This window comes from Macrotis lagotis, chromosome X (assembly GCF_037893015.1).
Source record: "Macrotis lagotis isolate mMagLag1 chromosome X, bilby.v1.9.chrom.fasta, whole genome shotgun sequence".
NCBI classification, from domain to species: Eukaryota; Metazoa; Chordata; class Mammalia; order Peramelemorphia; family Peramelidae; genus Macrotis; species Macrotis lagotis.
In genome coordinates this window covers 354,867,420-354,883,841 of record NC_133666.1, presented here as the reverse complement: position 1 = coordinate 354,883,841, position 16,422 = coordinate 354,867,420, and the positions used below count along the sequence as shown (strand labels likewise).

The window sequence follows — 16,422 nt, the reverse complement described above, 5'->3', positions numbered from 1 at the left end:
TCATCATTCTGCTCTTTAATATTTTGCAAATGAGCTTATGTTCTATACTGTTACTGGCTCAGCTACTATATCTCTACACTTGGGAAAGAGGTCAAAGGCTTGCTAGCTAAATGTATTTTGGGCCCGTTTGGCTTCCTTGTTGTGGCTCTAATATAGGAAACAACACATATATAAAAATATATGAAATAAACATAAGATTGGTGGGGAGGAGTGAAATTTCAAGCAGCTAGTGAGATATGGGAAGTACTTAGATAATTGCTCTACATGCTTGGAGTAACATATGATAATGTTACCCAACAAAGAGAGCACTGACCATATCATGAATAAATAGCTGACCAATATTTCATGTAGTCCAAAATTTCCCTCAGAAATGACAGCAGTAAATATTTCTTGTTTTATTTATTTCTCATTTTCTGAGGTAATAATTTGTTTAGCTTTTATTGTATTATTCAGTAAGTCAATGTGTCAAAAAACATTTATCAAGTATTTACCAAATGCTACAGATAGTACTAAGTTTTAAGGGGCATAAAGAACGGCAAAAACACAATGCTTTTTTCATAATGTTCATATTCCAGTGGGAAAGACATGTAAAAACCTATGTCCATCTATATATAGCATATACATATATATGCACACATAAATAAAATGTTTTGAAAAAATACAGAATTTATGATTTCAGGAATACTCAAGAATTCCTAGGAATCCTAATTTCTCATTCCATAATCCCAAAGATTAATATCTGTTGAGGATTTGGAAACAGTAAACAGAGATGAGGATCTCTCAATAAGGAAACTGTAATAGTCTAGTTAAGCAATTCCAGTAGGGAAGAAAAAAAATAATTGTCTAATAAAACTGATGTGGATATAAGCAGATCACTTTAATAATCAATATAGAAAAATGCTAGTGGAAAACTCCATATATATGATTTAAAGAAAGTATATATACTTGTATACATGTATGGTGTCCATATTAGACAATTCTCCTTTTTATTTCTCATTGTAATTATTCCTCTGTTCTGTTACAATTTCACTTTTGAGAGATCCTCATACTTCTTTGCTTATTGTTTCCAAAATCTCTAAAATATCAATCTCTGGGTTTCTGGAATGAGAAATTATATTGCCTAGGAACTCTTGGAGGCATCTAGGAGGATCATGGGCTGGGAATCAGGAAGACCTCAGTTCATATATAAGCTCAGACACTAGTTGAGCTACTCTAGGCAAGTCATTTAACCTATGTGACTCAGTTTCCTCCCTTGTAAAATGAGGATAATTAATTACACCAACCTGGCTAGATTGCTTTGAGGATCAAATGAGAAAATTGTAAAATGCTTAATACAGTGTTTGGCACAGAGTAAGTGCTATATGTAACTGTTAAGCTATTTATTATTATTAGCTATTCTTGAGAATTCTTGAAATCTTAAGCTATTTTATATTTTTCAAAATGTTTTATTTATGTGTTTTAAAATAATGAATGACAACAATAATAAAAAGTGATTTATTTTTTCTAAGAATGGGCTATACTAAAAGTTTGAGTATATAATAATAAATGCATCGCTTATTATGAGTCAATATATTGTGATAATGATTTAAAACATATCTGGTGATGAGCTGATTTCCTTTATCTTTCTGAAAATAATTTCTACATTCTACACAGTCTTTATTCATTGGTATGGGTATCTAAAATTTTAATAAAAAAGAAATATTATTTAATAATACATATGAAGAACTGTAGTCTATAGTGACTATCCAAACACCACAAAATGTCAGCAAACATTATTAAGTAATATTAAAATAATGTTACATTCTGATTTCTTAGCATGGTTGACAGCACTGGTAAGCATGTAATACAGAATCACATTATAAACTGACAATATAAGCATTTATTTGCTTCCAAAATTTGATATTTATTTGAAAACTACTCACAGATTTTGAATAAAGTATATGTATAAACATTTTAATATTTTCATTTGTAGAAATTAAAATATTAATAGCAGCACACACATATCACAATCAGGACTGAAAACTAAGCTCATGATCACTTTTTTCCTATGAATTCCTGACACATTTCTGAAAAAATGCTGACCTTATTCTCTATTCCACGCATCAATATTTCCTGTTCTTATTTCAGTTTGAAGTCAGTGAATTCCTTCAAAGTAGAAACATCTTTATGTTTGTTGAAAATTTTTAATTCTTGCAGCAGAATTACAATACTTTTTGTGATTTATTGAATTTTTTTTCAGGATTTTGATATATGTATATATATATATGCATATATATATGTATAAAATTTAAAAATGTTTTATACAACACACATCTTAAGAAATGCCAGTTAACTTCTCTGATGGAATTTTACATTGAATTTGACCCATGTTTAATTTTTCTTCTGAATTTATTGATAATTTTCTTTTCCAAATTTTCTTTTCTAAAAAGAGAATAGACACTACCATGGTACATTTTCAAATATGTATTAAGTTAAAATGTTCATGAACTAATCAACGTGCATTTAATCCTGTGTTCTTTAGATAGCCCATCTTACAAAGAGATTTCATTGATTGGCAAAAATGACAAATGAAAAAAATGACAAATGTTGGATGGATTATAAGGAGATGAATCATATTAATGCACTGTTGGCAGAAAAATGTGTTGATCAAGTTATTATGGAAAGATAACTTAGAACCAAATCACTAAACTGTGAATACCCTTTGACCTAGAAATATCACTACTAGTCCTATGCACCTTTTTCAAGGAAAAGGCTCAGGCATATAAAAATATTTATAGCAATTTATAGCAAAATATTCATATTATCTTAATAGCAAAACACCAGAAATTAGGTAAATATCCATCTATTGGAGAATGGCTAAACAGATTATGATATATTAATATAATACAATATTATTACATCAAAAGAAATGACAAAATGACTAGTATTAAAGGAAGACCTGTATGACCTGATGCAAGGTGAAGTATTCAGATTTAAAATAATTTAAACAATAACAGTATAAAGAAAAACAACTTTGAAAGACTTTAGAAGCCTGATCAATATAATGACAATGATGATTCCAGAGAATAAAAGATGAAATTACCCATGTCTTAAAATAAAGGTGATTCAAAATGCAAAATGAGACATATTTTTGGACATAGCTAACGAGGAAATTTCCTTAGCTTGGTTCTACATATTTGCTTTGAAGATTCTCCCTCTTTTTCTTTCCCCTTTCCTTCCATCCTTTCCATTTTTCTTCCTTCTTTTCTTTAAAAAATTATTTTTAATTTATTTCAGGCAATGGGGTTAAGTGCCTTGCCCAAAATCACATAGCTAGGCAATTATTAATTGTCTGAGATAAGATTTGAACTCAGATCCTCCTGACTCCAGGGCTGGTGCTTTACGTACTGCATCACCTAGCTGCCTCTCTTCCTTCTTTAAAAAGAAAGCGCATCTATTTTTCTGAACTTAAGAGATAAAATAAGCATTTCCATGACATAGTAGAACAGAAAAGAATAGATGATTGCATATGAAACTGAAAATCTATTATATATACATATACATGTGATTCTTTTTAAATATATAATAAAGGTATCAAGTAACTTTTTCCCTTTTTTCCTTCCCTCTCTTCCCCTTGCCTTAGAGAGACTACCCTTAGACATAAATTAGACACAAATATATAAATATGTGTATAAAAATTTATGTGTGTTTGTGTGTAATCCTTCTATACACACTTCTATCATTTTTCCCCCTCTGGATGCAGAAAGCATCTTCCTTTATATGTCCTTTATTAGTTAATTTGGTTATTTATAGAAGTCAAAATGACTTAGTCAACTCAAAGTTGTTCTCAAAGCAATACTGTTGTATACTGTTATCTTCAATATTCTCTAGGTTCTGCTCATTTCACTCTGTTATTTTGTGCATGTCTATCCATGTTTTTCCAAGATCTTCGAGCTCATCATTTCTTATAGCACAGTAGAATTCCATTACAGTCATCACATTGTTTCCTTTTTCTTCTGCTCATCTGGGAAGCAGAAGTGGGAGAGAAAGAATAAATATATATGTATATATATATATATATACACACAATATAAATATAATATTTATTTAGATAGATATTTTTTACTTTCTATTTGGGATCCTAATAAAATATCTAAATATATATGTATATGCTTGTTAATATGGGGAAAAAGAGATCTGTAATTTGTTTAGTGATAGGGAGAGGAGGATAGGAGGCAAGTACATTACCCTCCAAAGTTTCACTCCAAAGGTTTTTTGGTTTTGTTTTTAGGTTTTTTTTTTTTTTTTTGCAAGGCAAATAGGGTTAAGTAGCTTGCCCAAGGCCACACAGCTAGGTAATTATTAAATGTCTGAGACCGGATTTGAACCCAGTTACTCCTGACTCCAGGGCCGGTGCTTTATCCACTGTGTCACCTAGCCACTCCTACTCCAAAGGTTTTAAAATATTTTCAACAAAGGGACCACTGGGGCAAATGTTCATTTAGAGATGATTTGGCTTTGAGAATATCAAATGACCTTGCGATCATCATTAGGCATCTTCCTTTGGAGGGCATCATCATAGAAAAGATTAAGGCATCCAGTTTTGTCAATTTATACTGGGCTTTGACTCATGTTAACCAAATTCACCTGATCCTTAAAAATAACCCAGATGCTATTAATTTATATCTATATAGCTACCTAGTTTGAAAATCGGGATTAGCAGCTGCCTTACAGCCATGTCATTTATTTCAACTTGTTAGTGGTGTGTATTTTTCACTAGGTAAATGTCTAAGAAATATCAGACTGTTTGGACTACTTTAATGGATAAAAATGTCTTTTTGGTTTAGAGAATTATTAATTTATTATTTAGAGGGAAATTGCTTGAAAGCCCTTGTAATTTTATCCTAGCTGATGCAAAGTGAGGGGCAACTCTTATTCATAAAAATCTAATCCTCTGAAAATCTTAAGCAATTATTTCAGTAAATGCCACAGATTAACTGTGCATTATGAACTCAATCCTGCAGTCACAGCTGAGGCAAAATTCTCTATGAAATGACATTAAAAATGCAATTAAATGAAAGTGATAAAGGAAATTAAAATGAAGGAAAATGTACAGTTATGATCAACATAGCAACTTTGCTGAAGGTCTTTTGAGTGGATAGCTGTTTCTGAAGCACAGACAAAGGTTAGATTTGTATGAGAAAGAAATAGGAATATAACTCAATAAGAGAGACTTTGGGATTCTTTCTGTTCTTCCACCTTCCCAGGCAGGCTCATTCAGTGTAATATATTTTGAGCTGTACTTTTGGATTAAATTTTGATGTCTTCCACTTCCTTTTCAAAACAGTTTTTTACTGCCAAAAGAGCTTATGTCACTAATTAATACTTCTTTCTTGCAGCTGCTAATTTTTTTTATTTGCTATAAATGTTTTACTTTTTTATCTGGGATCATAATGAAATGTCTAAAGAATGAGTGATTTTTGTCAGCATGGAGAACATCCTGTTCATAGAAGATAAGTCCTAGGGAATGATTTTTAGGCACATAAAAGCTAAATGATTTATCCAAAGTCATGTGGCAGGAAGCTGGGTCTAGCTACCTGCAAAGTCTGGCTCTCTAGCCTTGACCTCCTGCTCAATTTAGAATGGAAACTGTACTACTCTGAACTCTTTATCATTAAATTAAAACCTTCCCTAATAAATGAGGAGATCTGTGGAAAAGAACAGGCAATAATTTTTTTTTTTAAAAGAAAGGAATTTAGAATCAACCTATTTTTGCCTTTGTGGTGCTCTGTTTAACAGCTGTTCAGGAGAGATCTCAAAAAAAGATCTAAGTCTTCTAAGACTGTACTAGTCTTAGTCTTAAACTCTAGGAAGGTGAGCCAAAGGGGACAGAGCTACACAAAGGATGGAAGTGAAGGCAAAAATGCAGTTACGGAGATGGTAACCACCTGAAGTATGCTATTTTATCTGCACTGTTTAAAAATCAGAATTTATCCAGACCTGATCTGGTGAAGCCTAGAGTTCTTTCTTTATGCACTGAAAGGAGAAAAGTTAAAGATATATTCTGAAGGAATGTAAGTTATTTATGAGACACAGTGAAGAGAGGGAGAATGTGAAGATACTGATGAAGCTGAGGAAAAATACTGGGTTCTTTGGAAAGCCAGGAAAGAATTCAACACATTGACTCTAGATTCGGAGGTATAGGGATAAAGTTGATTGCATATTACTATGGCTATTAAAGTAACAAGTAAAGTAGTTAGTAAGTTAAGCAGTAAAAATGTCTAGATCTCTTAAAGAAATCTAGCAAAATGAGAAGGAATGCCAGGTCTTTTAAGAAAAAAAATTTTTTTGCATTATTTTATTTTTGCTTGTTAAAGTTTTTTTTTGCATTTTATTTTTATTTTTTCTAAATTATATCTAAACAAAAAATGTTATTTTTTTTAAAATTTTGATTCTAAATTTTCTCCACCCCTTCTTTTTGCCCTCATTTTTTTATTTTAAGTTTTACAATTTTCCCCTCAATCTCGCTTCCCTCCCCATCCCCCACAGAAAGCAGTTTGCTAGTCTTTACATCATTCCCATAGTATGCATTGATCTAAGTTGAATGTGATGAGAGAGAAATCATATCCCTTAAGGAAGAAATATATAGTATGACATATAGCAGAATTACATAATAAGACTTTTTTAAAAAATTAAAGGTAATAGTCCTTGGTCTTTGTTCAAACTCCACAATTCTTTCTTCAGGATACAGATGACATTCTTCGTCACAGATACCTCAAAATTGTGCCTGATTATGGCCCTGTTGGTATGAGCAAGTCCATTAAGGTTGATCATCACCCCCATGTTGCTGTTAGGGTGTACAATGTTCTTCTGGTTCTGCTCATCTTACTCAGCATCAGTTCATGCAAATCCTTCCAGCTTCTTTGAATTCCCATCCCTTCTGGGTTCTAATAGAACAACAGTATTCCATCACATACATATGCCAAAGTTTGTTAAGCCATTCCCCAATTGATGGACATTCCCTCAGTTTCCATTTCTTTGCCACCACAAACAGAGCTGCTATGAACATTTTTGTACAGGTGATGTTTTTACTCTTTTTCATAAGCTCTTCAGGGTATAGACCCAGTAGTGGTATTGCTGGATCAAATAGTATGCACATTTTTATTGCTCTTTGGGCATAATTCCAAATTGCTCTCCAGAAAGGTTGGATGAGTTCACAGCTCCACTATCAATGTATTAGTGTCCCAGATTTCCCACATTCATTCCAACATTGATCATTGTCCTTTCTGGTCATATTGGCCAGTCTGAGAGGTGTGAGGTGGTACTTCAGAGATGTTTTAATTTGCATTTCTCTAATAATTAGCGATTTAGAGCAACTTTTCATATGATTATGGATTGCTTTGATTTCCTCTGTAAATTGCCTTTGCATATCCTTTGACCATTTGTCTATTAGGGAATGGCTTGTCTTTTTTTTTTATCAATTTGATTAAGTTTCTCTCTCTCTCTCTCTCTCTGTATATATATATATATATATATATATATATATATATATATATATATATACACACACACATATGTTTGTCAGAAACACTAGATGTAAAAATTGTTTCCCAATTTACTACATTTCTTTTGATCTTGGTTACAGCAGTTTTATCTGTGAAAAAAATTTTTAATAAAAGTAATCAAAATTATCTAGTTTGTTTTTAATTATTTCTCCATCTCTTCCTTGGTCATAAATGGCTTCCCTTTCCATAGATCTGACAGGTATACTACTCCTTGATCTTCTAGTTTGCTTATGATTTTGTTTTTATGTCTATGTTTTTATGTATCCATTTTGATCTTTTCTTGATATAGGGTGTGAGATATTGATCAAATCCAAGTTTCTGCCATATTAACCTCCAATTTTCCCAATCGTTTTTATCAAAGTTTTTATCCCAATATTTGGACTCTGAGTTTATCAAACAGCAGATTACTATAATCATTTCCTGCTATTGTACCTAGTCTATTCCACTGATCCGCCACTCTATTTCTTAGTTAATACCAGATAGTTTTGATGACTGATGCTTTTTATAATTTTAGATCTGGTAGGGCTAAGCCACCTTGTTTTTCACTTTTTTTTTCATTAAATCCCTGGAGAGTCTTGACTTTTTATTTCTCCATATGAATTTACTTGCAATTTTTTTCTAACTCATTAAAGTAATTTTTTGGAATTTTAATTGGTAGGGCACTAAACAAGTAGTTTAAATTTGGTAGAATTGTCATTTTTTTATTATATTTGTTTGGCTTATCCATTAGCAGTTGGTATTTGCCCAGTTATTTAAGTCTGATTTTATTTGTGTGAGAAGTGTTTTGTAATTGTTTCCAAAAAGTTTCTGAGTCTGCCTTGACAGGTAGACTCCCAGATATTTTATATTGTATGAGGTTACTTGTAATGGGATTTCCTCTTTCTAGCTCTTTCTGCTGCATGAGAGTTTATTTTATATCCTGCGACACTGCTAAAGTTGCTAATTATTTCTAGTAGTTTTTTAGATGATTTTTTGGGATTCTCTAGGTATACCATCATGCCATTTGCAAAGAGTGAGAGTTTTGTCTCTTCCTTCCCTATTCTAATTCCTTCAATTTCTTTTTCTTTTCATTGCTGAAGCTAACATTTCTAACACAATACTGAATAGTAGTGGTGATAATGGGCATCCTTGTTTCACCCCGATTTTATTGGGAATGCCTCTAGCCTATCCCCATTGCCTATAATCTTGTTGATGATTTCAGGTAGATACTGCTTATTATTCCAAGAAGCAATCCAATTTCTAGTGTTTTTAGTAGGAATGGGTGCTGTATTTTGTCAAAAACTTTTTCAGCATCTATTGATAAAATCCTATGATTTCTGATAGGTGTGTTATTGATAGAATTAATTATACTGACAGTTTCCCTAATACTGAACCAACCCTGCATTCCTGGGATAAATCTTCCTTGGTCATAATGTATTAACCTATTGATAACTTGTCATTTTGCTAATATTTTCTTTAAGATTTTTGCATCTATATTCATCAAGGAGATAGGTCTATAATTTTCTTTTTCTGTTTCTTCCTGTTTAGGGATCAGCACAATATTGGTGTCATAGAAAGAGTTAGGCACAGTTCTGTCTTCACCTAATTTTTCAGTATAGAATTGGAAACAATTTTTCCTTAAATGTTTAATAGAATTCACTTGTGAATTTATCTGGCCCTAGAGATTTAATTTTAGGAAGTTCAATAATGACTTGTTGAATTTCCTTTTCTGAGATAGGGTTATATAGGTATTTAATTTCCTCTTCATTTAACCTGGGCAACTTATATTTTTGTAAATATTCATCCATTTCATTTAGATTATCAAATTTATTGACATAGAGTTGGGCAAAATAATTCCTGAATTATTACTTTAATTTCCTCCTCATTCGTGCTGAGTTCATCTTTTTCATTTATGATATTAGCAATTTTATTTTCTTCTTTCTTTTTTTAAATCAAATTGACCAGAGGTTTATCAATTTTACTCATTTTTTTCATAAAACCAGCTCTTGGTTTTATTTATTATTTAAATAGTTTTCTTGCTTTCAATTTTATTAATTTCTCCTTTAATTTTTTAGAATTTCTAATTTGGTATGTAACTAAGGGGTTTTAATTTCTTTCTTTTTTTTAGTTACATATTCAGTTCATTGATTTCCTCTTTTTCTAATTTATTTATGTAAGCATTTAAAGATATAATATGTCCTCTAACAGTTGCCTTGAGTCTATCCCTTAAGTTTTGGTGTGTTGTTTCATTATTGATATTATCTAGGATAAAATAATTAATTCTTTCTATAATTTGTTGTTTGATCCACTCATTCTTAAAATGAGGTTATTCAGTTTCCAATTAGTTTTGATTCTATATCTCCTTGGCCCAATAGTGCATATGATTTTTATTGCACTATGATCTAAGAAAGATGTATTCACTATTTCTGCCTTTCTGCAATTATGAGGTTTTTATGCCCTAGTACATGGTCAATTTTTGTGTGTCATGTACTGCAGAAAAGAAAGTTTATTCCTTTCTATCCCCATTCAGTTTCCTCCATAAGTCTATCATGTCTAGGTTTTCTAACAATCTATATACCTCCTTAAGTTCCTTTTTGTTTATTTTACATTTAGATTTATTTAAATCTGAGAGTGGGAGGTTGAGGTCTCCCACTAGTAGAGTTTTGGGGTCTATGTCTTCCTGTAACTCTTTCAACTTCTCCTTTATGTATTTGGATGCTATACTATTGGGACCACACATATGTATTATTGAAATTACTTTATTGTCTATGGTACCTTTAGGAGGATATAGCTTCCTTCCTTATCTCTTTCAATAATATCTATTTTTGCAGCTGCTTTGTCTGAGTGAAGGATTGTAACCCCTGCTTTTTCCACTTCAGCTGAAGCAAAATATATTTTACTCCAACCTTTTACTTTTACCCTATATGTATGTATGTCTCTGCTTCAGATGAGTTTCTTGTAAGCAGTATATTGTAGGATTCTGGTTTTTAATCCCTTCTGCTATTTTTCTTACCTTTTAAGGGAGAGTTCATCCCATTCACATTTAAAGTTATAATTACTCTTTATTGCCTTTCATATTATCTTCCCTCTGTTTCTATTTTTACCCTTTTTTCCTTTTGTCCATATTCCCCAGTGTTTTGTTTCTGAATACCACCACCTTCAATGTGTTTTCCCTCCTATATCCAATCCCCTCCTCTTTTTCCCTCTTCCCTTTGTCCCTTCTTCGTTACCCTCCTTCTGTTGATTCTCTCTTTCCTCCCCCTCCCCTTTTCCCCTTTTAACACTTTAAAAGTAAGATAAGTTTCCTAACTTAACTGAGTGTGTATATGTTAACTTTAATCTATTCTGATAAGAGTAGGATTCAGGTGGTTCTCATCTCCTTCCTTCTTCCCCTCTATTGTGATAAGTCCTTTGTACCTCTTAATGTAATGAGATTTATCTCATTCAGTCTCTTCCATCCTCCTATCTCTTTACTGTCCTCCTTATTCTTAAATCATTCTATCTGATTCACAGAAGGTCATGAGTGTCCATCACTTCTGACTATTCTCTATACTAGAATTACAATTATTGAGAGTTATTAGAATCTTTCTCCCAGGCAAGGATAGATCCATTTTCATCTTATTGGACAGCAATTTTTTCAAATAAGTCATGTGCATCCATCTCTTCTGGCTAATTAAATTCTCTTTAATAGAGTTACAATTCTCAAGAGATGTTAAAGTCTTTCTTCCAGGTAGGGATATTGCCAATTTCATCTTGTTTGATGACAGTTTTTTTTCACTCCCCATTCCTTTTTTAAAAAAAATTTTACCCTTTTTAGGGGCAGCTAGGTGGCACAGTGGATAAAGCACCATCCCTGGAGTCAGGAGTACCTGGGTTCAAATCCGGTCTCAGATACTTACTAAATACCTAGCTGTGTGGCCTTGGGCAAGCCACTTAATCCCGTTTGCCTTGAAAAAAACTTTTTACCTTTTCATGTGTCTCTTGAATCTCCTGTTTGAAGTCCAAATTTTCTATTAAGCTCTGGTCTTTTCATCAGGAAAAGTTGGAAGTCTCCTATTTCATTAAATGTCCATCTTTTGCCCTGGAAGAGAAGGCTCAGTTTTGCCAGATAATGGATTCTTGGCTGTGTTCCAAGCTCCCTTGCTTTTCAGAATATTGCATTCCAGGTCCTTTAATTCCTTAATGTTGTGCTGCCAGGTCCTGTCTAATCCTTACTGTGGCTCGTTGGTATTTAAATTGTTTCTTTCCGACTGCTTGCAGGATTTTCTCTTTTATCTGTTAGTTCTGGAATGTGGTTATAATATTCCTTGGTGTTTTCATTTTGAGATCCCTTTTCAGAGGTGATCAATGTGTTTTCCAGTAACTATTGTACCCTCTGGTTCTATGATATCAGGGTAATTTTCATCACTAAATTCTGTAATATTGAGTCCAGGCTATTTTTCCTCTTCAGTGTTTCAGGAAGACCAATAATTTTTAGGTTATCTTTTCTTAATCTATTCTTGAGGTCAGTGGTTTTGCTGACAAGATATTGAACATTTTCTTCTATTTTTTTAAATTCTTTTAAACAAATTCTTGTTATCTCATGAAGTCATTGGTTCCATGGACTCCATTCTTTTTTTTTAGGGAAGAATTTTCTTCATTTACCTTTCGCAACTCCTTTTCTAATTGGTGAATTTTATTTTTGTAGGAGTTTTCCCTTTGAACACTTGAGGTTTTGAGAGAATAATTTTCTTTTTGCATTTGTCCAATTGTATTTTCCAAGTATTTGTTTCCTTGCTGCATGGTGTTAATTTTCTCTTGGGTTTCTTATCTCAAATTTTCCAATTGATTTTTAAATTCCTTCCTGATTTCTTCAAGGAAATATTTCTGTGCTGGAGACCAAATCATATTCTCCTCAGGGGTTCTATGTCTCTCTGAGTTAGGGTCCTTTCCTTCTAAGAATTTTTCTATGGTCCCCCCCCCCCCCCTTTCTGCTGACTTGTCTTCATTTTCCCAAGATCTTGAGTTGGTGAGGAGCTGGTTCACAGAGGTTTGGTATTGAGATCCTTAGAGGCTTTACTCACTGAGTGTAGAATCCCCACTTGGCCAGTAGGGAATGCTGAAGTCTTTGCTTACTGAGTGGCTAGTAGGGGGTTTTGGAGACTTTTCTCACTGAATATAATATCTCCTCCCAGCCAGTAGGGTGTGCTAGAGACTGGAACATACCCTACAGCCCTTCCTCTAAGTCCCAGACTGTCAGTCCCATGGCTACTCCCCCACTCTCCATTTTCCACTCAGGTTGCTTCTCAGAGCAAAGTGGTTCCCAGCAAAAACCCCAGGGACTGATCTTAGATTGGTCTGACTCTGACTCTTGCCTCCCCCCCCCCCACTGGCTGTCGGCACTCTGCACTTGCCACACACCCCCATCCCTGAAGACAGACCTTGAGGTATGTGTTGTTTTTCTAGCTTCTCTTTCTGGGTTTTGTCAATAGGGCTTTCATTAAGAGGTTTGTTTCACATTGCTTATGAGGGAAGATCAGGAGACCTTAGCACAGGACCTGGCTTCTCTCCACTATCTTGGCTGGAAGTCCCTATTTTGTTTATTCTTGAGAAGAGTTTTGGGAAAGGACTTGAGGTAATTTCTGTTAACTAAGTGGGTGTGCTTCTCAGTATCCCTTGTGATGGGATAGCCCTTGGGTGAATTTGGGACAGGAGTTGTGATATTTATATTTCAGTATTCCTTTTGATATGATAACTTTTAGTGTATAGGTTCCAGGTGGCCCACAATAGAAGGATCTTCTTGGAAATAACATTGGGATGGAAATCCAATGCCCACCAGATTTGCAAGGTAGCACAAAAGGAAATAACATTTTGCATAATATTTTTCTCTGTCTAATATTTCCTCTAACTTCAATATTATCAAGATGAAGGAATTGGTAATAGGCCTAAGTGAGGAAAAGGGACACTTGTAAAATCAACAATATAGAAAAGTTTGGATATTAAAATGTGTGTAAAATTAGCATATAACAGGTAATGTTATTTCCATAATCTACCCAGCATATTGTTAGTATTTATTTGTCAAGGAATTTTATTTATAATAAATGTGTACTTTATAGTTCCATTCACAAAGACTCGTGGCCAACCATGACTGAGGCCCAAGACACAAACAAGTCTTTTGGAAGCCACCAAGAATCTAGAAACTGATTTACTGTATAATGTTCTTTTTACTCTAAATTTTCCTCCCCAGTTCAGTGTTACTGAGTTTAAATGAATTCAATAAAATCTCTGGTCAGCATATGCACTATGACTGACAAGTAGTTTTTGGTTGTTGTTATTTGTTTGTTTTTTGGCATGAATGAACACTTACTAGACTTGGAAAAAGAGGAACCTGTTTCAGAAATTCCACTTATTTCCTTTGAAATTAACCACTCTGGGCTTCAGTTTTCTTAATTGCAAAATGAGGGATTTGATGATCTCACAATTTCCTCCTGTGCTTATAATTCCTGTCTTCCCCAATTATGACTGTTGGAGCACTCTCTCCTTATTCCTGCTACCCTTTCCCATACTCTCATCAAGGATTTGCTCAGGCTTCTATGAGAACTCCATATGAGAAAGGAGTACATTCTAGGAATAGGGGATACTCTGAGCAACTGCTTGGGGAGGATGTACTAAAGTTTGTAGAAGAACTAATAATCCATTATGGTTAGAAGTTTATGAAATGTAGTAGAGTAAAAAAAAGGCTTTTAATATAGACCCTGAGGCAATGCTAAATCACTTAAGTTTTTGTAATGGAGAGACATTGAAGAGAGTTGCATGGTTAGACTTATGAATAGCAATTTGGTAGCTATGGATGAATTGGAAAGGGAATAGAATAGAAGTAGGAACACCATTTAGGAAGCTGTAATCATGGTCTAAGTAAGAAGCAATGAGGACCTGAGCCAAGGTGATGGCTATTTGCATGGTGAGAAGGGGATAGGTTCTATACATGTTCTCATGGTATACTAGATAAGACTTGGCAACTGTTTGATTATTGAAAGTAGTATAACCTTGATGTTCCCTTTTCCTCACCATTAATCAATCATGAAATCCATTTTTGGTTTCCTATTATTTTACCTTGAAATAATATGGAAACATATCTAAACCAGCATGCTAAGATTGAACAGACTGAAAACTCTAACTATGACTAAAATACCTTTATTTTGACCTTGATTTGCCACTATTAACCAACTTTATCAATTTTTTCCTTCCTTGGTAAAGTAATCAAACTGGTCCCCTAATGGTTTAGATTCTATATTAGAATGAAATGACATAGAAGATCTTCCAATTAATCTGTTTAGCATTTATATTTAATAATTCAGTGAGGAAACTATGTTGATTTTTGTTGGGTATGATTCCTTTGTCTCTTTGTTGCTCATGGTGGTCAGAAAGTCAAATATGAAGGTGGGATGGGGCCTACTTAGAGTAGTTCTACCCTACTTGCTATCCATAACAGTGCTCTCTCCTGATTCTCTTCCTATTTTTCAGGTTAATCTTTTTAGGCTATCTATTTCACATGTCCTGTCCATCTTTTGAGCATGGACTTCCTACTAAGTTTCCATTGTTGATCCTCTTTTCTCCATTTTTTTAGTTATCCTTTTGGAAATCACATCTACATTAAAAACAATGTTTTTGCTCTTACTGTGCAGGCGATTCCTAAATCTATATCTTTAGCCCTGACCAATTTTCTGAGATATGGGCTCCTATTCCAAAGTGCCAGCTGGGCATTTCTTTTTGAATGTTACTTTGATAGCTCAAACTCAAGATATATCAAATTGGATTTGTCTTCTTGTCCTCTCCCACAAAAAAAAAATAATCTTCTTCATCACCATAATTTTCCTTTTTCTGTTGATAGCACTATCATTTTCCTAGTCTCTCAAGACTTTAAAGCTCTGAGTCATTTATGACTCTTCCCTTTCCTGCAATTGCAAAGGCAATTATTTGGTAGATCTAATTTTACCTTAGCAAGAATGCTTCTTGCAGCTGTCCCTGACTACCTGAATTCTAATTCAGACCACTATTACCTCTCTTCTGGAAAATTATGATAGCCTCTAAATTAGTCTTCTTATGTTTTTTCTCCCCTTCTCTATTGCTATTAAAGTAATGGTCTTAATGTACACTTCATTCTCATGGTTTACAAAACAAAAACAAAATTATATAATGACAGCTCTCTACCTACCAAATAAAATATTAATTCCATTTTTTGATCTTCAAAACCTAGCATATACTTTATTCTAATCAATAGTCCAATCCTTATTATTACAGTGAGAATTTAATAAATATTGTATGAAATGAGTTGAGTTGCGTTGTGATTTTTTAAACCTCTTTTGTTGTAGTGTTTTTTTGTTTGTTTTAAAGAACTATCATTACTACTAGATCCATAGAATTAAACATAATCATTACCATTTTCTAAAAGCTTTCAATGTTCTTTAGTATGGAGCATAATGCATGTCAGAAAGACAGAAAATATGTTTTCTAGAATACACAGTTTAAACTAGTAGAGTTATTTTTGTTTGTTTCTGTGTTAATTCCTTTCTTCTACAAAATTAATCCAAAGAGCCCTATTTCCTTTGAAATCAGTGGGAAGCATCTTCACAAAACACAGAACATGATGAAAGGTTCAAAGAAAGAACTATGATCAGTTTATATGGATAACATTTGCATAATTTTATGAGTTTTAATTTTAAATTTTAAATAATTTAAATTTTAAATAAGTTTAATGTCATACTTTAGATGATGTCCAATTAGTTTTGAGACACTATGTTTCTCTTATTTCCATTTATTTTATTTTTCTCTTTTTTTGTAGTTTTTTTTGCAAGGCAATGGGGTTAAATGGCTTGCCCAAGGCCACATAGCTAGGTAATTATTAAGTGTCTGAGGCCAG

General features: G+C 33.1%; 1 pseudogene; it reads left to right on the top strand.

The window, feature by feature from the left end:
- The window catches only part of LOC141499112 (inosine-5'-monophosphate dehydrogenase 2-like), a 93,963-nt pseudogene that overhangs the window by 61,042 nt on the left and 16,499 nt on the right, over window positions 1-16,422 (top strand).